A 24,298-nucleotide genomic window follows, 5' to 3' on the forward strand; every position below is an offset into this window, starting at 1 on the left:
CCGCAGGAACGCCACCGCCCTCTAGCCTAGGATCAAGACACCGCAGATGCAGCTCCTAAAGAGAGGGAATGTACACTGTATAGTGTGTGGTGGAACAAACACCACTGTTCAGACCAAAGGGCTACGGTTTTTTTTAAATCTTCGGCCAGTGTAACTACTACTATATTCACTTCGTCTTGGGGGGGGGGGGGTAAAACAGGGTGGGGGGGGGGGGTAAAACAGGGGGGGTAAAACAGGGTGAAGTTAGCTGCCATACAGTGAGGTGTGTGCCCGCCTACCTGCACTATTAAAGTTAAAGTGAGACTTGAACGGAGAAAAGTTATGCTCTAAATCCCCAAAACCTTAAATTTGTGCTTTATAGCCGGGGGGGGGGGGGGGTACCGAATGATCGAATGTCAAATCACTGGAACAGGATATGCAGCCATGCAGGATCATAAAACAATAACATAGCTTGATATGAGCACGTGTATGCTAGTGTGTGTCAGCCCCCCCCCTCCCCCCGTTGACGTGGTTCTCCCCGCGTGTGTGAGTGTGTGTGTGTGTGTATGTGTGTGTGTGTGTGGTGATTTAAAGCGCCACCTCAGGTACTGCCCAACTCAGTAGCCTATCATCTCCACTGGAGATGGGGCGTCAAAGATGTGTGTGTGTGGGGGGGGGGGGGGGGCTTATAGCCTTGAGTACACGGGTGTGTGCGTGTGTAGTGTAGGTCCGTCTATGTTATGTGTTGTGTTGCTACACAACGACATCAAGTAGAGGTACGTATGGCTATTTTGTGCAATGCTGCGTGACTTCTAACCGTATTACAATACGTGATTGAGATGAATACTGTTCACTACACTACATTACATCACTACACTACACTACATTACGTCATCAGTACATTGTACAATGTACATGTATGTGCTTAAAGTCTCTCCACACACGAACCCTGCACCCAGACCTGTACCTGATGACATTCCCTACACCCAACGGTGCCCCGTAGGCTGTAGGCTGTGCGGACACGTCATTGGGCGCTAGCGAGCGCTAGCAACGCCATGTTGGATTTCAATAATAAGAAACACAAGGACAGAAAGTAAGAGAGAAAGAAAAGAAGAGAACAAGCATGATTATGATGATGAAGTATTTGTGGCCCTCAGCAGTTCTAACATTTCATTACGACCGCAAGTATGGCTGCACTGATTAAACTCGTGATGAAGCCGAAACCCAAGGTCGGCAGAGCATCCCAGACCACGCCACCCCTCCCCTTATTCATGGCTCACACATGACGGGTTTACGTGGCTCTAGTAAAAGGAACAAAAACAAAAAAACGTCATCTTTGGGCGAGACATGGGAAGTTGCCATACAGGGATGTGAGTCCGCCTCTCTGCACCGGAAGCACAGCTCGCTCCACTCAACTCTACTGAGCGACAAGAACACACATACACACCTACACCCATTGATCTGTTGAGCTGCGTCGTGGGGGATTTTGCAGTCAGGTATTCATATCTGCGAGTCAGAGGCGTACTAGTAGCAGTACTCATCAACATCGTATCACGCATGCATGTTTGCAGTTTCCTTATTATTTTAGACGTTACCAGTCCGCTGCCAGTATAGTGTACATATTATGTGATGCTATTCCACGGCATTTCTGCTTTCAGGGGCTGACACACACTGACATACACTGACACATACATTGTATACACTGACGCAATATACATGACGCGCCCTGTCTCCTCACCAATGCCTATTCATCGCAGCGCTGTGGTTAGGACAGCTTAAGCGGCGGCGGGTCGTAGGAACCTGGTGATCATGTTGCCCCATATAGTGCCATACCAGCAGCAGGGGTACCGTTTCCTTGCGGCAGTACTAAGTAGATGCTTGCCACTGCACCTGAGTTGCTAAAATGCCTATACACTGTGCACGAATTTCCGATTACGTTCGCGCGTCTTCCGTTCGCGTTACGCCGTCTGAACGCGATATAACGTGTGCTACGTCCACGTTCATCATGTTAAATACATGGTACGAATCGTGTACACCTACCGGAAGCGCCTAGGAGGAACATAGCGACTCGTATGATCGTGCAGACGTCACTGACACGCCGTGGTATTCACATCGTTGTGTGAAAACGGGATAAATGCTGCTGCTGGCCAGTTATGACTCAGGATACTCGAATGGGACACATTTATGATTTTAGATCCTGGTTAGGACAGCTACAACTCAGGACAGTCGAACTCTACAACCTCAGCCGTTGCCCGAGAAAATCGATTCAGTTCGCCCTCCACACGCTCAGCGGTCCCCAGTCGCGTGAGTTCAGGGTGAGCAGATGGCACTCACTGTTATCATATTTTGCTAAACGTGACCCAGGTGAACACAGCTCGCTGATTTCCCATTTAGGTAACAATACGTTTAATGAGCTCAAAGAAATGCCATTATGCACGTACATGTGCAATCATGTACTTTAAAGTAGGCGACATTGAGCTCGGTGTTCCTGACAGTTACTCACATTCAACTGGGACATGTACATGTACATGACTGTACGTATTGTTAGATTGACAGCATGAAACAATTTGTGTGAACTATAACAAGGTTTACCCAATACTAGTTTTGAACTAGTATTGGGTTATACACTGTATGACTGTACTTGTACACTTTACAGGCTATGTTGATGATTCACAAGCTTTTCTTTTGCCTCTCGTTGTTGTGTAAATTATCTGCACCATGATTGTGTTGCCCTGTGTTCTTAAAAAAAGGCTAAGTTTTAATTTAACTGCAAAGGTATTCACTGATATTTCTTGTTTTCCTCGTTGATTTGCTCACTCCCAGTTGTCCTATCCGTCGTGTTATTTCTCATTCTCTGCTCACTTTGTATTCTCATATTCTCATCCTAACTGTACAAAATGGAGACCCCTCCATAGGCATAAACGGCCTCTGGGGAATCCTTTAAATACATTATTACTTAATTATTACTTGTACGCTCACCTTATGAATCCTGGAACTCAGCTGGTTACGTACAAAATACTACATACATGTACACTCAACCTGCGGACAGAATGCTGTTTCGTCATTTGTGGACTCATCAGGGCAGCACAAAGAAAATGAGGCGGAACCGGATAACAATGAAAAATAAAATTTCCAAAGCCAGAGCCAAAGACCTGGCCCAAACGTACCTTGCCAGAGTGCTCAAACTGACAAAAGTCAGTGAGCTCTGCATCAATAATGACAGTAGGCGCAATGGGTGCAGACTCCTTTGTAGACATTCCTTCTACCCATTCGTCTTCATCTTCCTCCTGAAGACGGGCCTTGGCCGAACATTCGGATGCCGTTTTTTTCTCTTTCATTTATTCGTGTAGCCCAGAGACCGTGTTATAAAGACTGTAATGAGAATGTATGATGAGCTGGTTCAGGATTGTATTAACTTAATTCGTCTCGTGCTTACTAGTATCTCAATGCATCCTACAACACTCAATGGAAGGCGAGCATGGACTCCTGTGAAACGTGTGCAAAATCTCAAAATCTGTAGCCTATGAAGAAGGTGGCTACTCTGAACATTGGAACTCGGGCTTCCTGGTGAGTGGTGACGTACTCGACACTTCGCTGAGTCAGTCGGAGAAATCTCCTATACGTTCAGAGCAGAAAACTTCGTCATTCTACAGCTGAAGTCGCAGGATCTTTTATAATACATGCGGGAACAGACACGATCATTTACTTTTACTTTACTTACATGTACATGGTACACACACGTACTTGTATAGCCTGCCGGACCTTAGGGATCGGCGGATTCTGCTCGAAAAGGTGGCAGATTCTGCTCGAAAAGCAGTGAAATTGGCAGAACCATACAAACCTTATGGCGGGCAATTCCTCGAATTCTGCTCCATTTTTTTTTATCCACATACCAAACATGCATGAAACTTACCAGAAAAAGTACCGAATTCTGCCAATTTTTCTGCCGGCAGAATCCGCTGGACCCTGCTGCCGGTACAGTACGCATATCCGCGTTACCACCGGCTGTATGTGTTGAGAAACATAAGCAGCTTAGTGAAGGAACTACTTGCCAGAAGCAGCCTTTAGAGGATAATGCCGGCACACCAATTGTCAGAATTCGGTACTTTTTCACTTAAGAGTGGTTGCGACTTCGCGATGACTGTTAGGAAAGAGTTCGCACCGCACACTGGAGCTTGCGCTATTCCGCCGACTTCTTAAAAGTTTCACGGAAAAAAACGTTTTGTTTCTGGATAGCGAAATGGAGCAGAAATCCAAAAATGTTAATGCCTGCTGTAAGTATAATGTTTGCATGGTTCTGCTAATTTCACTGATTTTCGAGCAGAATCTGCCAGTTTTTCGAGCAGAATCTGCCGATTTTTCGAATATTATCCGCCAGGTCCTAGATCCTAGCCTATACTGGCCTAGGGCAGTAGGGGATATCAATCTGAGGGCCGCAGCGGCCGCATGAGCACTGCTTTCGGCACGTGGGTCGGATTTCTTTGGCCACGAATGTGTGCATGTAGTTGCTCAATAGAAATCCAGTCGCATCACTCCAGTTTATTCGCGCCTTGCACCATTTCGCAGCCCAGTGTTCGCAGGTCTACGGCTGCGCAACGCCCGGCGCTTACTTGAGTGACTCGACTGGATTTCATTGAGCAGCACCATACAGCCTTACACAGTTACCATGGTTACAGGACCTGTAGATCTACATGATTGTAGTCGGTAGAACTGACAACAACGACAAGGACTTACGTGTACTTACGTGTTTCAGTAGATCCACGTAGAATCTACACTACCAATTCGCAAGTGTCGAACTTTCGACAGTTTCGACCAGTCACCTCATCTCCATGCGATATTCTTTGATACTCACCTGCATGCACGCTGTAAAAATTGATAAAAACTCAACAGGTCGAATCCTCTGAATGATGTGGGACATAATCATTACAGGTGAGACCAGGGATGCGAGCAGAGACTTAGTAGAATCAAGAATCTAGAATCAGTGATGCATGTACATTGATCTAGCTGAGCACACGTGAAAATAGTGTGTGTGTGGTCTTCGTAACTCTCTTTTCTGATAAAGAAGCCATTAGTTGGTTCACGAGCTCGCTGTCTGCACTCAGTTCATGCTGTCCTTTGGACAGTTGTACACGCCACTGCCACTGCCACTGGAGCGCTCGCGAAGGGAATTTTGTTATCGTCCGGACCGCTGTCGTAGCCTTTCGCGAAAACAATGAAGAAAAGGCAAAATAATAGTTGGACGAGCTCAAAACAAGTCAAGAGGCGGAAGCGGATACGGAATGTCTCGCTAAGTTCCGACACGGTACGTGTACGGCATTCGTACGTGAAAGTGAACTGTATGACGACGAAACTGTCGAAAGTCTGTGTTATCTGACGCGCCGTGGACGGAGGATGAGTAGAGTCCGCGTGTACTGCACTTCCTGCACGCAAGCACTCAGTGAGTCAGCGCGCGCTCTTGATCAGGAATACTGACAATGATTCAACCAGTGGAGGACACAGACTACAATGGAGGCATTGTTTATACCAGCGCTTACCAGTAGCTGCTTGCGGCGTGTCACGGTCGGCGGTAAATACTGATATCCGTAGGATATTCAATATGCTGTAAGTTTGGCAAAAATTATCTGATGTGCGATAAAGTAAATTATCGTGTCCGTTCCCGAAGGGATGTGCAATACCAGTATGTAATCAATCTCGCTCGGCTTGTTGTGAAAGCTTGCTCTCCTTGCATCGTACCTCTTTCATGACATGCCAGAGAAGGCCGAGAAAGTGATCGTGACTGATTTCACGGCAGTTTGTGCGCAACCCAGTCCCTCAAAAATCCATCAAGAAGTTTTTGTTAACGGAGGAATTACGTGTGCGTGTACGCGATTCAGAGTGGAAGACCCGTTGGTCTGGCACATGCTGCCACTGTTTCCACAAAATTGGCACAATTGCTGTAATATTTCCACTGAAACTCACCCGAGGCGTACCCGGTAAACGGAGGTGCTTGTAACTTTGAGGTGCGGAGGCATGCGTGTATACTGATACTGCACGGATAATGTACCTCCAGGATAGCTCAGATACATGTACAAGGGTTTTAGCCCTAGAGGGGTAGGGCCGCAGCCCCCCCCCCCCCCTATTCTGACACCACCCCTACTCTGATGTCACCCTCCCTCCCTACCCCCCCCCCCCCCCCCGGCCATTCTGATTCCACCCCTACTCTGATGGCATCCCCCCCCCCCCCCTATTCTGTTGCCACCCTTACTCTGATGGCACCCTCCCCGCGCCCATTCTGACGCCATCCCTACTCTGATGCTCCCCCCCCCCTATTCTAATGCCACCCCTACTCTGATGGCATCCTCCCCCCCCCCCCCCCCTATTCTGACGCCACCCCTACTCTGATGGCACCCTTCCCCCCCCCCCCTATTCTGATGCCACCCCTACTCTGGTGGCACCCTCCCCCCCCCCCTATTCTGACGCCACCCCTACTCTGATGGCACCCTCCCCCCCCCCCTATTCTGACGCCACCCCTACTCTGATGGCACCCCCCCCCCCTATTCTGACGCCACCCCTAGTCTGATGGCACCCTCCCCCCCCCCCCCTATTCTGACGCCACCCCTCCTCTGATGGCACCCTCCCCCCCCCCCCTACTCTGACGCCACCCCTACTCTGGTGCCCCCCCCTACTCTGACGCCACCCCTACTCTGATGGCACCCTCCCCCCCCCCCCCTACTCTGACGCCACCCCTACTCTGATGGCACCTCCCCCCCCCCCTATTCTGATGCCACCCCTACTCTGATGGTTCTGATGGAAGCATCCGTGTAGTATCGTGCACGTAACCTTGCTTGCCGTCGTGTCATTTCATTTTCCTCACCTATTCTAAGCACCTGTAGCCTAGCCATCAGAGCGCGTGGAAATTTGCACCTTGCTGCACCTGTTTGTTTGTACATTATAGGGAAATTATCTCCCCATCTCTAACTGATTTGAGGCGTTTACCAAAGTGCGGGGAAATCTTGCACCGGCATGTGATTGCCGGCAAGTCACATCATCTTTCACCCAGCCCGGCTTGCTTTCCTGCCGTCATATTCTCTTTTCTCACTCACACTAGACTAAGGGAGTTTGGCACGTTTTCCCTCCAGGACTTTTCACACCCACCAGACTTCAACTGGGCCGTCACGGACTCCCACCTATGCCCCTGTCTAAATACCATACTAGCTGTGCATCACTGTTATCAGTAACTGTTGTCTGAAGATTGCCCGATCTGGCATGGAACTATTAGTTACCGAAACAGATGCATGGTACTCTGTGACTCGTGTGACTGGAAACTTCAAAAGAAAGTGTAGTAGTGTTGACTGGTGAAGAACTAGGGTCAGCCTCCTAGCCAAAGCCGTTCTTAAAGGTAGATCTTTTCTAGCTGCTGAAGCCCAATGGTTGGTGGTGCTGTGGAGCAGCTGATCACTGCTGATGAAGACACGCGATGCTAGCTACTGCTGTTTTGGTTTGGATGAGGCTATGAAACATACGGAAACATATGTAGTGATTAGTACCCAGGGGTGAGAAACTTGTATTTTATCTCCAGTTTGAAAATGGCTTTCTTCAAGCCAAAAGGTTCAATGGCACAAGCAGCCGCTGAACAGGTTCAAGTGCATGTTGAAAGTATGGGAAACAAACGGAGTCGGACCAGCTAACAAAACATACAGCAAGACAGAGAAAAATTGCCGCCAATGTTCTCTGTTATCTGTTTTTGAGTTTGTTTGAAGGATATAATATTTGAACACACAACTGTCCCTTAGGGGCCATCCGTAAAATAATACCGATATTTATTTCGAAACGAAAACTAGTCGTTTCTCTTCACCCCCCCTCCCTCAGAAACGAACACATACAAACGATGCATAGTATCGATATTTATTCTTTTCTTTTCTGGCCGTGCCCACACATACAAACTGTGCATCGATATTTTTCGAGAAACGAACAGGCGCTCAACCCCCCCCCCCCCCCCTAAACGACTAGTTTTCGTTTCTAAATAAATATCTATTTTAATTTTACGTATGGCCCCTTAGTGGTTATTCCCATAGCAAATACTGCAAGTACTGTGTGTGCCGGTGATGTTAGCTTGTGTGTGTGTTTAGTTTGTGTGTGTGTGTGTGTTTAGTTTGTGTGCCAGTACATGTGTGTGTGTGTGTGTGTGTGTGTGTGTGTGTGTGTGTGTGTGTGTGTGTGTGTGTGTATGCATGTGTGTGTGTGTGTGTGTGTGTGTGTGTGTGTGTGTGTGTGTGTGTGCGTGTGCGTGCGTGCGTCTGTCTGTGTGTGTTGTTGATGTTTTTGTGCGTTTTTTATGTGTGCCAATACATGTCTGTGAGTATGTGTGACAGGGCTATCCAATGCGAGTGTACCTGCGATACGACCAGGAGCCTGACCCTGTCGCCAATGCTGATCTTGGAAATCTAAACTGGCTGTCGGATGTTCTGTGGAGATAGCAGCTGCAGAAGGTGGCCATATCACGCGGAAGGGAGCAGGAACTTGACCATGTCGCCAATGCCGATCTCCGCCAGTGATGGAGCGAATCAGACTTACTGTCGACTGTTCTGAGGAAACGGCTGCTCCAGGGGCTAAGCCATATCGTGTGGATGCCGATGGACCAGGTGCCTAGTCAGCTCCTATTCGCACGGCTTGCTCAGACCCATCCAGCTCATGGAGCCCGGGCCAGCTCCGATGGACGGATCGTGTGGGTTATATGGCTGCTGCCGGTGGACGACTGGTTTGATTCCTTGCAGGAAGGACATGAGTGGCATTTGGTCTATCACGCACAGGCGCCCCGTAAGCCTGCAACTGCACGTGACTGACATGCGAGATTCGCAAGAGGCTTTTTAGCAAGTCTTCTTCCTACAAATGTCACAAATGCCTTTATCTCTCTCTCTCTCTCTCTCTCTCTCTCTCTCTCTCTCTCTCACACACACACACACACACACACACACACACACACACACACACACACACACTCTCTCTCTCTCTCACTCCCCCCCCCCTCTCTCACACTCCCTCTCTTTCTCCCTAGCTCTCTCTCTCTCTCTCTCTCTCTCTCTCTCTCTCTCTCTCTCTCTCTCTCTCTCTCTCTCTCTCTCTCTCTCTCTCTCTCCTTCTCTCTCTCTCTCTCTCTCTCTCTCTCTCTCTCTCTCTCTCTCTCTCTCTCTCTCTCTCTCTCTCTCTCTCTCTCTCTCTCTCTCTCTCTCTCTCTCTCTCTCTCTCTCCGTATCTACCTCCGCCAAATCACCTCGTACCGTAACATTTTTTGTATTATTTCAACACAATCATCCGTTGTTTTTCCCCTGTCTGAATTCCCACCTTCCACTCTACCGTCTTTCTCCTATGAACTTCTTTTTCTAGCCTTTGCTCTGCTCCTGGATTTTTCATTTCCTCCATTGACCTCGGCCGACAGCACTATGATTGATAGTTGCTTTCTCACAATTAGTCTGTGTATGCATTGGCATGCCGCTGCATGTGCACACACTGCTATACTTTGTATAATTTTGATGTTGTAAGTGCTAAATTGGCATATGCTGTGTCAACCATGGGTAGGCTGCACAACTGACACGGATGTTTTGTACTTCCCAAACGCAGTTGAATATCGTGCAGGCTGTAAGCGCGTCAGTCTCGCATGCAATTCCAGAATTCCGCCAAGTTATAGTTCTGCCGATCTACACACAGCTGAGTCTTCTTCCAAGCGCTGCCTTTGCTCAGTTACGTGTTCAGCTCTCCGCTGAGTGATGAATGACACGTTAATGTATTGCTGTATGCACTCTACAACACTGCACTGTGACTTGAACAACAGGCTCTATTGCCGTAATACACATTCTCGTATCCCATCCCATTGCTCCTGTTAACTGTTGTCACCAGGGAGTACAGTACCACATACGGTACTACCCACTGGTTATCGCAGTGTTCCCATCCAAATTTATGAAGAGTGCATAGGCTCCAGTTTTGGCAACAGGTCTTCCTGGCCAAGTGGTTAGTCTGCAGTCTCCTAACTGTTTCTTGTGTGTTTCGACCAGATTTGGTTCGATTCTACATGTTCTGTTGTGAACTTTTTTTGGGCTCTGTGACCTTGCATGCCCCCCCCCCCCCCCTCCCATACACACATACTGATATGCCTGAGGAAATGAGTGTGCATGCAGTACAACAACACTACAACATGCATTATGATACCGGTATACTGAGCGAGTGTGATGTCATGATGACGTCATCTCTGATGTCACAGTCAGATCCGAGAAGCATTGTGCAGGATTGTCACTATATGCATGCTATGATAATGATAGTGCTCGGCAGCATACATGATGTACATACATGTACTACTGGCAGCATACATACATGGTGTACATACATGCACTACTGGCCCTGTGATCAGCCAACATGCAGTCGAAAACGCGTCCAGAGCCGGAATGATGATGGCTGTGCATGTGAGTGTGCAAGCATAACACACTGTGTCTGTGTTTGGGCTCGGGGCACAGCATGGTAAGAAGAAGCAATGGCTGCTCATGGGTGGGGAGGAGACAGTGTAGTGCCCAATGTAGTGGACCGTCAGGTTAATGGCAGGTCGGAGCCAAAACAGGAGAGAGAGAGAACAAAGGGAACAGTTCAAACTTTTTCGAAAGAATTCTGAAAATTTTGCCAAGAGTTTCATTCAGAAGCTGGAAGTCCACCATCCCCACCCTACCAGCCTACAACCTGGTTTTGACTTATAGGATTTCCTACTCCAGTGGATAGAGTGACAGAAAAGACGGCAGATAAAGGGCCCACCCCGTTGTCCTGACAGCAGACAAACAATGTACTTTGAAGTACTTGTACCCGGACAAATGGTGGCGGCGGGGAAAGCCGTCCCGTAACCATAGCAGCAGACAGATACTCGAACCCGGACAAAGTAATCAACTACCAAGCACATCAAACACAAGCCTGGTTGTCCTGACAACAGCCGCTAGTATTTTTGCATCAATGGAACCACAGAATAACGGCTCACCCTTGCAATGCGTTTCTTGCAAAATTATGGCTATTGGCAACCAAGAACAATGGAGGCAGCCGATATCCGGAACGAAAACCTCGGAAATGTAGCAGAAGTGTCTAAGATAGCAAAGTTGGAGCACAAGAAGTGAAATCAAATCTGAAGGAACACACGCTCGTGCACGCACACGTGTGCACACACACATGAGCAGTTCAGTTCCCTGTAGAAGAAGAAAGACGCACCGGGCATCTGAAGACTACTGGTTGGTTGGTTGGTTTTTATTTCACTTCGCACATTCAAACGGGATGACGACCCAATAAAATGACGGCGAAGGCTTAGCCTAGAAGTGGCTATGGAAGAACATAGTAAAAGCTATGGAAGCACATAGTAAGAGAATAGGATACTAATAACTGCGGGTAAACGGGGGGAGAGAGAGAATACGATGTATCTGTGATACTACGTGCGGGTTACTGAACTGCACGCATAATCACAGTGGTAAAACAAGGGGTGTGAAACTGTCACTAACATTGCTATTGCCGGTTTCTGCTGCTGCTGCTGCTGATGATGATGATGATGATGATGATGATGATGATGATGATGGGGCTTTTTCCCAATTCATGATCTATGTTTCCGTGCGAATGACATTGACACCTTTTTCATGTCTGTCAGGGCTTCAACTGGAGCAGATGTAGAGCAGCGTTGCTGCACTCTGGTTGTTCTGTCACTCAATCTTTGTCCCAGTTATCATGCTGTATTACCTAATAGGCATGTACAGAAGTTAACGTAGAAGCTGTGAGGAACTCGACCATTCTGAAATTTTGAAACACTCCACCACTCCACACGGTCCACATTCACAACACCGTACTCCATAGCAAGGAAATTCCAAATGTACGGTGTACGGAAGTTGAAGTGAATACCGGTACCCGTGGGAGACTTCGTTGGTTTTATGAGTGCTGCCGGTGGTGCCGCTTCCATGCTGGGTGCTGCAACTCTGGTTGTTTATGACGGATACCGGTCTGTTGTTGTGTCTGCTGACAAGCTTGTATTCACCAACACTGTGATGGACATTGGTGGTGTTGTTGGATGCAAAATTGTGGAGAGCAGGGACTAACAACCAGCGGGGATGTCGGTGTTTGTTTCTTCACACCAGCCGGCAGCACTGTCCCTGATCAATCAGTGGTGATCTCCACACCTTCCCGCAACGCGGTCCCCGATCAATCGATGGTGGTTTTCGCGCCATCCCGTAACACGGTCCCTGATCAATCAGTGGTGATCTTCACACCATCCTGCTGCACTGTTGCTTATCAATCAGTGGTGACCTTCACTGCCGTTGCTCCCAACTAGCTGAATGTCAGCGAAAAAGAAAACACAAAGACACACAGACACGGAAACACGATGACATCAGATTGTGTACAGAGGACATCATGGACATGTGGACAAGTACGGTTGTTTATATCCACATAATTATGGGTTCAAGGCGCAGTGCCGACTTTCGGAAACTAGTATTTTGATTATTTTGGTCTCCCCCGATGTGTCTCTCCAGTGGCATGATTCTGTTGCCCGCCTGTGTCTCCATCTCTAGCTCTGCTGAATCTAGTATTCTGTGCGGGAGAACCACTTTTCTTGTTTGTTTGTTTTTTCGTTTTTGTTTTCAGTACACCCAACTCGCAACACACAAAACAGTCGTTGGCTACACCACGAAGAACAGTAGAATTATTGTCCAAAAGGGCATCATCAGGGATACAGGAGTTTTTTGTTTTTATTTCACTTCACCAGATTCACAGGCATTTCTGCCTTCTCGTCTCTAACCATACGGCTAGAGTCTCAATAACAGATCTTGCTTGTTCGTACTGTATCTTCCGGAGTATAAGTTGCACCGGAGTACAAGCCGCTGCCAGATGTGTTGTCACGAAATGCAGACTGTTACATGTAGAGTCGACTGGGAACAACTTCAAAATGAAACCCCGGCTATGCCCCTCTATTACCAAATCAATTTCTGGTTCATAGCAAACATGATAGAAGCTAAACATTATTCAATATACTTGTCAACTTTCTTCTTTTCTCTCTTGAAGAACAGCCAGTATTCGACTTACTAGTACACGCTCAGAATGCTTTTGCCCTTTTGTCTGCGCCTCATCGTCATCGTCATTGCTTTGTCCGGCTTGGTTCATGTTTCGTTGTGTTACTTTCTGCCGTTCAAGAGGTTTTTAATTTGTCACACTGATTTACCCATATTATTGATTCACAAATGTCCGTTAATAGAAGTGGTTTATAGCCCTTTCCATGCCATGGACGCGTATACGCGTTTTTTTGGCATGAGCCGATTGGCCATGGACGCGTTTAATTTACGCGTTCTGCCTGCACTGTACAAATTACTTTTTTTATTTATATTTAGTGTGGACACCGCATTTATTCGCACAGCAGAAAAGCAACCAACAGAAAATCACGGAATCATAGCAAACAAAACAAAATCATCGGATAATATAATAACAAATTACACTACTACAATGTACACTGTACAGTACATGTGTATCGCGCGCTATAGACGAGTGTACAAACTGTCATAACTCCGTCAAAATATCTTGGACTGCTAAGGTTGAGACGCCGCTGGGAAGGTCTTGAGCTTAGTTTTCCAGGGATATAACGTTCTTCGCGATATGACAAGGTATGACTGAGCGGCGATAAATTGAATGGCCACAATGCGCAAATTTCACATTTTGGCGATCGATTCAAATTTTTTGTTCGCGACTTCGTGCGGGCTAGAGGATTTCCCCTAGACACAGCGCGTGCGCAGTCAGCTGCAACAAACGCGCTTGAATCTCAGCTTTCCAACATAGTTTGAATCGTGAAAATCAGTTCACAATAGGGAGGTTTCGCTCTACGTAATTACGTATGAAAATCCGCATGTCGTACGCGCTGGGGAGCGAGGGCAGCTTTCATACGTAAATCTTTCTACGGATTTCCGTAGGAAAGCTCTTTCCTACGTTGGGTCCTCCGTAGGACTTTTTGAATTTTTTTTCGCATTTTCCGCATTTTTCCATGGCAACGCTCAAGCCGCGCGAAACACAAGGTACACACACCGTACACCACGTGCAAAATAAGATGGAAAACGCGGTTTCGGTTCATGGTGCATGCGGTGGGCGCATGCAGCCAACGCGTCTCCAAAGCAACAACGCATGTCGTGGATAAATCACGTAGAGCGAAACCCAGCAGCTCTGATTTTTACGTATGAAAATTCCGTGCAGTTCATACGTTATTTTCATACGTAATTCCGTAGAGTGAAACCTCCCTAATGAGCAAGAAGACGAAAGAAAACATGAGAGGCAGTCGTTTTGTTATTTTCAGGCATGGTAGGGGGACTTGGAGAGGAGATGGAAGTGGCCCTGGTATGCCTGCCGCGCTGTGAGTCCCTGAAATGGCTTCCTGTTGTCCAGATCTTTCCAACATGCCATGGATCGTGAAAATCCATCAAGGTACAGTGAAATAGCAATAAAGTTCGTTCTGAGGTGCGTGTGCAGCTTTGAACAGTTGAGCTCAGCGCCTGAACAATGCGTGGCCAACACAGGAAAACATGCTGGCATGGAAAGGGCTAGGGAAGCGTCTCCAATTCTTCAATGTAATACATGCATCTGCGCAATCCACACCAGTCCAAAAGAACACTAAGATATTTTAGAACCGAACGTTTTCGTTCCCTTCTCTTCATGGCCTCTTACTAACAGCGAATAAAGCAAAAATGATTTGAAGACAGCAATAAATCAGCGATCTTTGCCCTTGTAATTGCTGTCTTACAATAGACCAATCCCGAAAAGATTGTCTGGGTTCGAAAGGGGGCATGTCAACTGAGAGTACACTGTACAACACATACATGGCACTACCTGATCAGCATGCGGCACAGGACGTGTTCGATAGTTCGCGTGTGAATGCGAGGGTAAGTACACGATTTTCTCGTTAGTTGCATGCAAGAGAGACGATGCGACAGAAAGCGAAGCCCTTTGTAGTTTTCTCTCTCGCACTGGTAATGGCCTGCTGTTGGAGTTGAAATGCTAAGACATAATCTTTGTTTCGCTCTTCTGTGTAGTGTGAAGAGGTCAACGAACATGTAGAGCTCACTTTGATGAAGTAGGCAAGGCTGTGAGCGCTGTGGCTCAAAGCGATAGGCCCTAAATCTTACGAGATATTTCGAGTGCTATTGTTTGTTGCGAGCGCTTCGTCTTCGATGAGTCCTGCCTCTTTCCTGGCAGCTGCCCTCCTATAGGACCAACCACGAAGTGACTGTACTCATCTGCAGCCGATCAATGTTATATTGCACAAGAAGATATCATTCTCGCCAAGCCAGTGCCCCGCTAAAGACCATCGCCGTGTCACACCGTCGGAACGAGTTCATGATGAGAAACATCATTCGCGCGAGCGTGATGAAGAACTATTTCGAAAGACAACAATGTCATAGTCTTTACCCCCGGGACAACAACTATGTGCACGTGCTGCAAGGGGAGAATGTCACCAGCGACATCAACGAAGACGACGGCAGTATTTCGGAAACCTGGAGTCAGCGGAGGTCGTCAAGCTCCTCCGCGACCCGGTACATGTACAGTATAGGTGACATGTCGACACGAGCGTGCGGAAACACAGCATACACTGTAGTAATGTTGCGAGAGTTTGCGGAAGGAGTCCAAGTCGGGAAATCCATCAGCTCCAAAAGCTACCTGTAGTGTAGGTGGGCGATGAGACTCCAGCTTCAGACTACAACACTCAGGACTTGTAAATAGTTGAACTTTGTGAAGCAGCAGATCGAGAAGTTAGCTGAAATCGTAGCTGTTGCAGTATGTCGGCGCTATGTAGCTTGCATTTTTTACGGAGAGTCGATCGCCACGCGAATGTTTCTCTCCTCACCGAGAGCTATCTGGCCTCCAAACTCCGTCAGGGTCTGCCTAAGGTATCGAAGGTCCTTTGACTAGCTGCTGGCAAGACTCCATCAAATCCTTTAGCTTCAGCTCGGCGAGCAAAAGTCTCTCTCTCCTCCGCCATGAGCTGACACACACAAACTGAATACAAAACGATGCACTTCACACGTGCTGGCTTGCATGCATGCACGCGTGCCCCCTTTCACGAACCCAGACAATCTTTTCGGGATTGGTCTATTATAGTCAGTTTTGCTATATTCCCCATAAGACTGTCCCTCCAGGAAATCGCGATTCCACGGATGCAACAAATTTCGCGATTTTGGCCCAAACCCGCGTTTTTCTGCATAATCCGAGATTTCCCGCATTTTTTTGTTGTTTTCTGTACTTTTTCAAACATTCTTCTGTACTTTTCCCGCAGTGCTTTCCCTGATCATGTTGGTTTTCTGCATAGAATCGACTCTTACTACTCCCGAGAGAGTGCAGTAGATCAGGGAGTCGTCACATACCATATTTGACGACGTCCTGGAGTAGATCTACTGGCCAAATAGCGATTCTACAGATGCAACAAATTTCGTGCTTTGGCCCAAATCTGCAATTTTCTGCAAATAATTCCGCGAATTCCTGGCAAGTTCTGCATCTTTCCGCACTTTTTGCCGCATTTTTCGTTGTTTTCTGCCGCAATTTCTTGCGCAAGTTTTCGAGACTTTTTTTCCGCAAACTCCCGCAGGTACAGATAAGAGCCCATGAAGAGAAGGGAACGAAAACGTTCGGTTCTAAAATGTCCTAGGGTTCATTCGGACTGGTGTGGATTGTGCAGATGCATGTACTGCATTGAAGTATAGAAGTGGTCTTATAGTGTGTGTGTGTGTGTCCAATACCAAGGTGAGGCCACATGCATAAGTAGCACATCATTCTTCCCCCCCCCCCCCTCTCCCTGTTTTCGTGATGTTGGTGCTTCTACAAATGCAGCTATGATACTGCCGGCATAAGGAGATGATCTGCCCTGTTAGTAACCGGCCCAGGGTCGCATCACCACTTCGGAGCCATGGCTAGGGGCCTCGTTGTGGCAAGGTTGTAGCCGGGAAAAATAGTAGGGGAGGGGGGGGGCAGGGAAACCAGGCCCAACGGAACCGGTCCAGTTGGTCAGGCCATGGCCAGGCCAAGGTTTTAGCCACCAACGTGGGTTTACTGCTGAGAAGGTCATGTGACTACCCCGCTATATATCATACACAAACTGTATGAAAGTCATGTGACTACCCTCCATATCATACACAAACTGTATGAACGTCATGTGTATACCCTCCATATCATACACAAACTGTATGAACGTCATGTGTATACCCTCCATATCATACACAAACTGTATGAAGGTCATGTGTATACCCTCCATATCATACACAAACTGTATGAAAGTCATGTGACTACCCTCCATATCATACACAAACTGTATGAACGTCATGTGTATACCCTCCATATCATACACAAACTGTATGAACGTCATGTGTATACCCTCCATATCATACACAAACTGTATGAACGTCATGTGTATACCCTCCATATCATACACAAACTGTATGAACGTCATGTGTATACCCTCCATATCATACACAAACTGTATGAAAGTCATGTGTATACCCTCCATATCATACACAAACTGTATGAAAGTCATGTGTATACCCTCCATATCATACACAAACTGTACGAAAGTCATGTGTATACCCTACATATCATACACAAACTGTATGAAAGTCATGTGTATACCCTCCATATCATACACAAACTGTATGAAAGTCATGTGTATACCCTCCATATCATACACAAACTGTATGAAAGTCATGTGTATACCCTACATATCATACACAAACTGTATGAAAGTCATGTGTATACCCTCCATATCATACACAAACTGTATGAAAGTTATGTGACTACCCTCCATATCATACACAAACTGTATGAAAGTCATGTGACTACCCTCCATATCATACACAAACTGTATGAACGTCATGTGTAAACCCTCCATATCATACACAAACTGTATGAAAGTCATGTGTATACCCTCCATATCATACACAAACTGTATGAAAGTCATGTGTATACCCTCCATATCATACACAAACTGTACGAAAGTCATGTGTATCATACACAAACTGTATGAAAGTCATGTGACTACCCTCCATATCATACACAAACTGTATGAAAGTCATGTGTATACCCTCCATATCATACACAAACTGTATGAAAGTCATGTGTATACCCTCCATAGCATACACAAACTGTATGAAGGTCATGTGTATACCCTCCATATCATACACAAACTGTATGAACGTCATGTGTATACCCTCCATATCATACACAAACTGTATGAACGTCATGTGTATACCCTACATATCATACACAAACTGTATGAAAGTCATGTGCATACCCTCCATATCATACACAAACTGTATGAAAGTCATGTGACTACCCTCCATATCATACACAAACTGTATGAACGTCATGTGTAAACCCTCCATATCATACACAAACTGTATGAAAGTCATGTGTATACCCTCCATATCATACACAAACTGTATGAAAGTCATGTGTATACCCTCCATATCATACACAAACTGTACGAAAGTCATGTGTATACCCTACATATCATACACAAACTGTATGAAAGTCATGTGACTACCCTCCATATCATACACAAACTGTATGAAAGTCATGTGTATACCCTCCATATCATACACAAACTGTATGAAAGTCATGTGTATACCCTCCATAGCATACACAAACTGTATGAAGGTCATGTGTATACCCTCCATATCATACACAAACTGTATGAAAGTCATGTGTATACCCTCCATATCATACACAAACTGTATGAAAGTCATGTGTATACCCTCCATATCATACACAAACTGTATGAAAGTCATGTGTATACCCTCCATATCATACACAAACTGTATGAAAGTCATGTGTATACCCTACATATCATACACAAACTGTATGAAAGTCATGTGTATACCCTCCATATCATACACAAACTGTATGAAAGTCATGTGACTACCCTCCATATCATACACAAACTGTATGAAAGTCATGTGACTACCCTCCATATCATACACAAACTGTATGAAAGTCATGTGACTACCCTCCATATCATACACAAACTGTATGAAAGTCATGTGACTACCCTCCATATCATACACAAACTGTATGAGCAGCTAGGATATGGACGGACTAATCAAAAACTGCTTCCGCCGGTCCAGGAAACAAACAGTTTATTAAAAAACCCATTTCCCATGTCTCCCTATTGCACTGCCACAGAACATGCAACGTACGGGCCCAGCGAGCACCCGGAACGATCGATTTGTGGCAGCGCTTTCACTGTGTGAACTGACAACAAAATTAATAAAAAATGAAAAATGAGTAGGGTGGTGCGCTATCAGAGTTGGGGGGGGGGGTAGGGGGCCATGCGCCCCTTACCCCCCCCCCCCTCCCCCCCCCTCCCGAACCCTGTTACAATCAACAGGATTGTCATGTTGATCCGTTGACAGCATGCTACAAGGCTAAGGGGCCATCCGTAAATATCGATAGTTTTTTCAATCCGTGAATTTTACAAAGTAACCAGGACCCACCACCCATCCCCTACTTTTTACGGAATAAAATATTGATGACACATGTACTGTACCTACATAAATGTAGGTGGAGTCCATGGAGTCCATACACACGCAGGCATGCGCTCACCGTGTCATTCATAACTAGAGTACAGCAATGTATTTTGGCAGACTTATGCCAGGAATGTTGTCCAAGAATCACTTGCTCTTCAGCTCATTCCAAATACATCATACCCTTTATGGGCAATCGATCAATCAACAGTCCACAAGGCCTCGATGACGGCGTAGTAGCCATCGTCGTCTTCACCAGGGCTGTCAAGCTCTTTGAAAAACTTATCTTTTTTGGCAGCTGTGCCAAACAAAGTAGTCTGCCGTGCCATTTTCGTTAGGCAGCTGTACCAAACAAAGTAGTCTGCCGTGCCATTTTCGTTAGGCCACGCTCCACATGGGAACTGTTCCAACCATTGGCGATGTAGCAATTCTTCGAAGTGGAGTTCAAATAAGAGCTGGACTTGACCCGGATTAATCAGGTATTGTGATACTTCGAATAATTGTGCAATAATTATTCTTGTGAATAATATCTGACAAACTTCCCTCTTTCTTTTGCTTCAAGAGTTTCGATCTCCACTACATTTTTTGGAGACAACAATCTACGTGTACGTGTGGTTCGACGCATGCAGACCCACGCACACGCAGTACTGGGCGCCAGGTCCGCGTGTCATCGATATTTTATTTACTTTGAATTTCGGCTGCACCCACCACCCAGGTACGAAAATTTCACGGATTGTAAAAACTATCGACATTTACGGACCCCTAAGGACGCACTGCGTTGAAAACTCCTGTCACCCGATCAACATGATGTGATTGTTACTCTACTTCTAGTACTTGTATCCAACAAAACTTTCTACTAGTACACTACAGCGCTGGCAACTACAATCCGACCCCTGAGCTGTGCGCTCACATCGCAAAGACCCAACACGGGATGGTAAAACTACGAAACAGAGACCTCTAGAAAGTGAACGCACCGCTAGGGGGTCGGATTTCAGTTGCCAGCACTGTGGAACAACCCTGTTAGGCCTCAGTCACACTACGGCAAATTTGAAGCTGGATGCAGCGTCAAGCCGCAGCACTTGACGCAGACGCGGGGTCACACAGTGTTTTGTTTTTTTGCGGCTCATGACTGCCGCGGCCTGACGCATTTGTCTACGTCACAAAATCACCAGGGAAACTCAATGACGACACAGATTCCCACGGAAACCGGCCTTTTGCTTATTATACAAAAAATTGTCGGACAAAGTTTTCAAATTTTTCATTGATTTTTGATTACAAGAAGACGAAAGGTCCACGCGTACGCGTGCACGATCGTTCTTTCCGAATTTGAAGCCAGTTTCAGTTGTAGTGTCATGGATCAGGCAAGAAAAGTCCGCATCGCAGCTATGTTTCTCCTGACTTCGTCATACTGGTTGTCCTTTTTGGGGCTCATGACGACAACACAACACTCACAAGTCAACAGGCTCCAGTTGGCTGATGACCCACTCAAAAAACTGGTCCTTTCTCGACATCATTTTCTTCTCAGAAAACGCCGCGCTCTTCCGCCAGGTTCGGAGCAGAGCAGCCTCGGCCTCGTAGGTCCACGGACTCATCTCGAAAAAAAGAGGGAACAAAACAAACCTTGAAGACACGAACGTCGAATGACTGCTCAACTCAAGCAACTGTCTTGAAAGTTAACTAATTTTACTTGAAAGACACTGTTTTTCCGCCAAGCGTCACTCCCATCAGCGGCAACGCAGCCGATTTCCCCACGTCAGACGCAGCAGCGTCTGACGCTCAGACTTCCCGCGTTTGCGTCAGTTGCCATGGAAAAGCTCATGATTCTGACGCTGACGCAGCATTTTTGCCGTAATGTGACCGAGGCCTAACGTGTACATGTACGGTATGTAGTCAACTACTTCGAAGTACTTATAACGGGAGTCAAAATAATTTTAATTTGTAAAATACCTCGACTTGCGAAATACAGAGTAGATCTATTACTAGTAGTAGTACACTGAAAGTCCCACTACGAACCTTGTCACACACTCACAGTTGTGCAGAATCACATGCCGAGCCTCCCTTGCGTCATTCAGCTTGCTGTGGACGTGCTCCTCGAGAGGAATAGTGTTGAAGGCAGTGAGGCACACGCCAGTCAAGTCTTTTCCTGAACAGAACAGTCCACTTCGACTTTACGGTCTCCAGAACATGTCGCTGTCGCTGGGTTTGCACTCGAGCGGTGTGCATGCAGAGCCAGACGTCACCTGTGGCTAGTAGTCTAGTACTAGTAGTAGATCTACTGCTGACCTAGTCGATGCACGTGTCGAGTCTCCAGAATCTCAGGCCACGGCGGCATTGCCAGATACTGAGATAGTACTACATTAATTTTTGCTAGTAGTACTAATAGTAATAGTAATAGATCTACACGTCTTACACACCACTAGTAGCACTACTCCTCCATTTCCACTCCCGGCCGATCTCTTCACAAGGCTTCAGGCTTCAAGACGCAGATGAAACGACCAACCGCTCAAATGAAGGAGGCACGCACGGACAGGTAGATCTACACGTACTCGGTAGATAGTAGTGATCATGGCGCATGGCAGTCGTGCCACCCGCCAAGTACAATAAGACTTACTAGTATTACTTAGTGCGGAACAACATTTTTACTAAAATGTTTGGATGTCGCGATTATTATCCGCGATACCCCGTGGTTCTGGTTCAGTGGTTGTGGATCTAGCTAGCATCTTCGATCGAGCAGACCAGGTACTGAGGTAGACTGGTACCGGTCCCGACGTGCGGCATACGCGTCTCATACAGCGGAAGCTGAGGTCTCCGACTCTCCTCCCGGCTTTCCACCGCCCAAGGCCAAGATCGAAACCCTTCTTCGGCTCCACATGGCCACAGCCTCACAGGCTTATTTTTTTGGAAACTCGCTACATGTAGCCTCTACAATGACAATGTCATGATTGTACAATCATGTAGATTCTACGTAAGATCTACGACTCTAGTTCGAGTAGATCTACTCTCGTAAAAACCTTCGGTCCATTCAGTGATTCTCCGTCTTGCCTCCTACTACTGCCCTAGCAATGAAACATAAGAATAAGTAACATCACAACACAAGGGTGGTAACCATCACCAGATCACAACACAAGGGTGGTAACCATCACCAGATCACAACACAAGGGTGGTAACCATCACCAGATCACAACACAAGGGTGGTAACCATCACCAGATCACAACACAAGGGTGGTAACCATCACCAGATCACAACACAAGGGTGGTAACCATCACCAGATCACAACACACACTTGTAGGTGATAAATTTTGTTCTGGTTGCTTGTACAATCATGTACATGTATTTCATTCGAAGAGAATACCAGAAAACTGGTTCATGAATTTCGGAGTCCTTATACTAGTTATTGATGATGATTGTGAAGAGTCGGAAGACTACTACATGTACTAGTTTGCAATTTTTAGTTTTTCTTTTTTACTCTGTTACGGTGGATCGTGTATCGTGTCCAGTAATCCAGTTCTTCCATTACCGGTATGACAAAATCATTGCATGATCTCCTCTGGTGAAGTGGTGGTTGGTGACCGCCTTCAACTTCTCTTTTTCCGAACTCATTTTGCACACTTTCTCCTTTCCCAACTCCACTGTTCATTGTACACAGTATACACAAATAGGAGATCCCCCCGATATACCCGATAGGCGTCAGCCTTTGGGTAATCCCGAAATACATGTACATGTAAAGAAAGACTATTACTTACTTGCCTATTCCGCCCGAAAGCGAAGGCGGAGGTGCAAACAAAACCATGATAACTGGCAAGGTTTGAGTCGATGTAAGTCTTACATGAGTACATGTACATACAATAATAAAAATATTTAAAAAACTCCAACGATCGAGCAATCGTTTACACTTACAGTTTAGATTACTGTTTAGATTACCGATTACGATTATTTATTTCTTATACCCGCAGTGCATGCAGCGCAGAGTATAATTATAGTACACAGTACTACACATCTCTTGGCAGTGTTATTGAACATTCCGCATCACTCTCAGTCTCAGCCATGCATTGTAATGTTGGGTAGTTGTTGTCTGTAACGCTGCCCATTATTTTTGGCCACATAGCAGTTTTGTTCAAAATTTTGTACATATTTCCACTTTTTGCCATTCCACGTACATATTCCAGGTGCGGCCTCCTCGAATAATCGATCGTTATGATAAAGAGTAATCGATTGGGCTAAATGGATGATCGTTTCAGCCCTAGTTATTTGTATGGTTTTCCACCCGGTACACGTACTACACGCGCGACGACACGGGCCTTGCGTCCACCATGGCCCACGGTCGGTCCAGAACTCCCCCTGTCCCAGTCGAGGACAGAGTCCACCATGGTCGCCGCCGAGACCACCGGAGATCGTGGTTCCTTTTCACTGGGCTATCGTCTCACCTACATGTATTCTCCCCTGACTCACTTGTGAGGCCTGCATTTGCCACTAAGCCATGTACAAGGCATACTAGTAGCCATGGCATAGGCATACGCCGCATAGGCATAGTGGTGGCCTGCGGAAGCGAAGGCTAGTTTGTGTGTTTCTGAAGCGATGATGCCAACGCGAATCCCGCGAATTATGAATAGAATGCTCTACTACTACTAAGTACTAGTACTAGTGCACGACATCTATTATTATACTACCATTGATCTACACCTACAAGGCTACATGTAGCTTGTCCTGGGCTACCCAGATCTGGCGAGAAGGCCAAACGCACTCATGCGAGTAGATTCGATGAGGTGAGAACTGCCCTTGCTCTGCGAGACAG

The 24,298-nt window shown here is 46.5% G+C and overlaps 1 long non-coding RNA gene across 1 annotated transcript; it reads right to left on the bottom strand.

Moving 5' to 3' along the window:
- Positions 1-11,225: 11,225 nt before the first annotated feature.
- Positions 11,226-21,594, bottom strand: LOC135828622 (uncharacterized). Its single transcript, XR_010555729.1, has 2 exons — positions 21,519-21,594; positions 11,226-12,295 (listed from the first exon to the last, which is right to left on the bottom strand). It is a non-coding gene; the product is annotated as an uncharacterized LOC135828622 (long non-coding RNA).
- Positions 21,595-24,298: the final 2,704 nt, after the last annotated feature.

This window comes from Sycon ciliatum, chromosome 12 (genome assembly GCF_964019385.1).
Source record: "Sycon ciliatum chromosome 12, ocSycCili1.1, whole genome shotgun sequence".
In the NCBI taxonomy this organism is placed as follows: domain Eukaryota; kingdom Metazoa; phylum Porifera; class Calcarea; order Leucosolenida; family Sycettidae; genus Sycon; species Sycon ciliatum.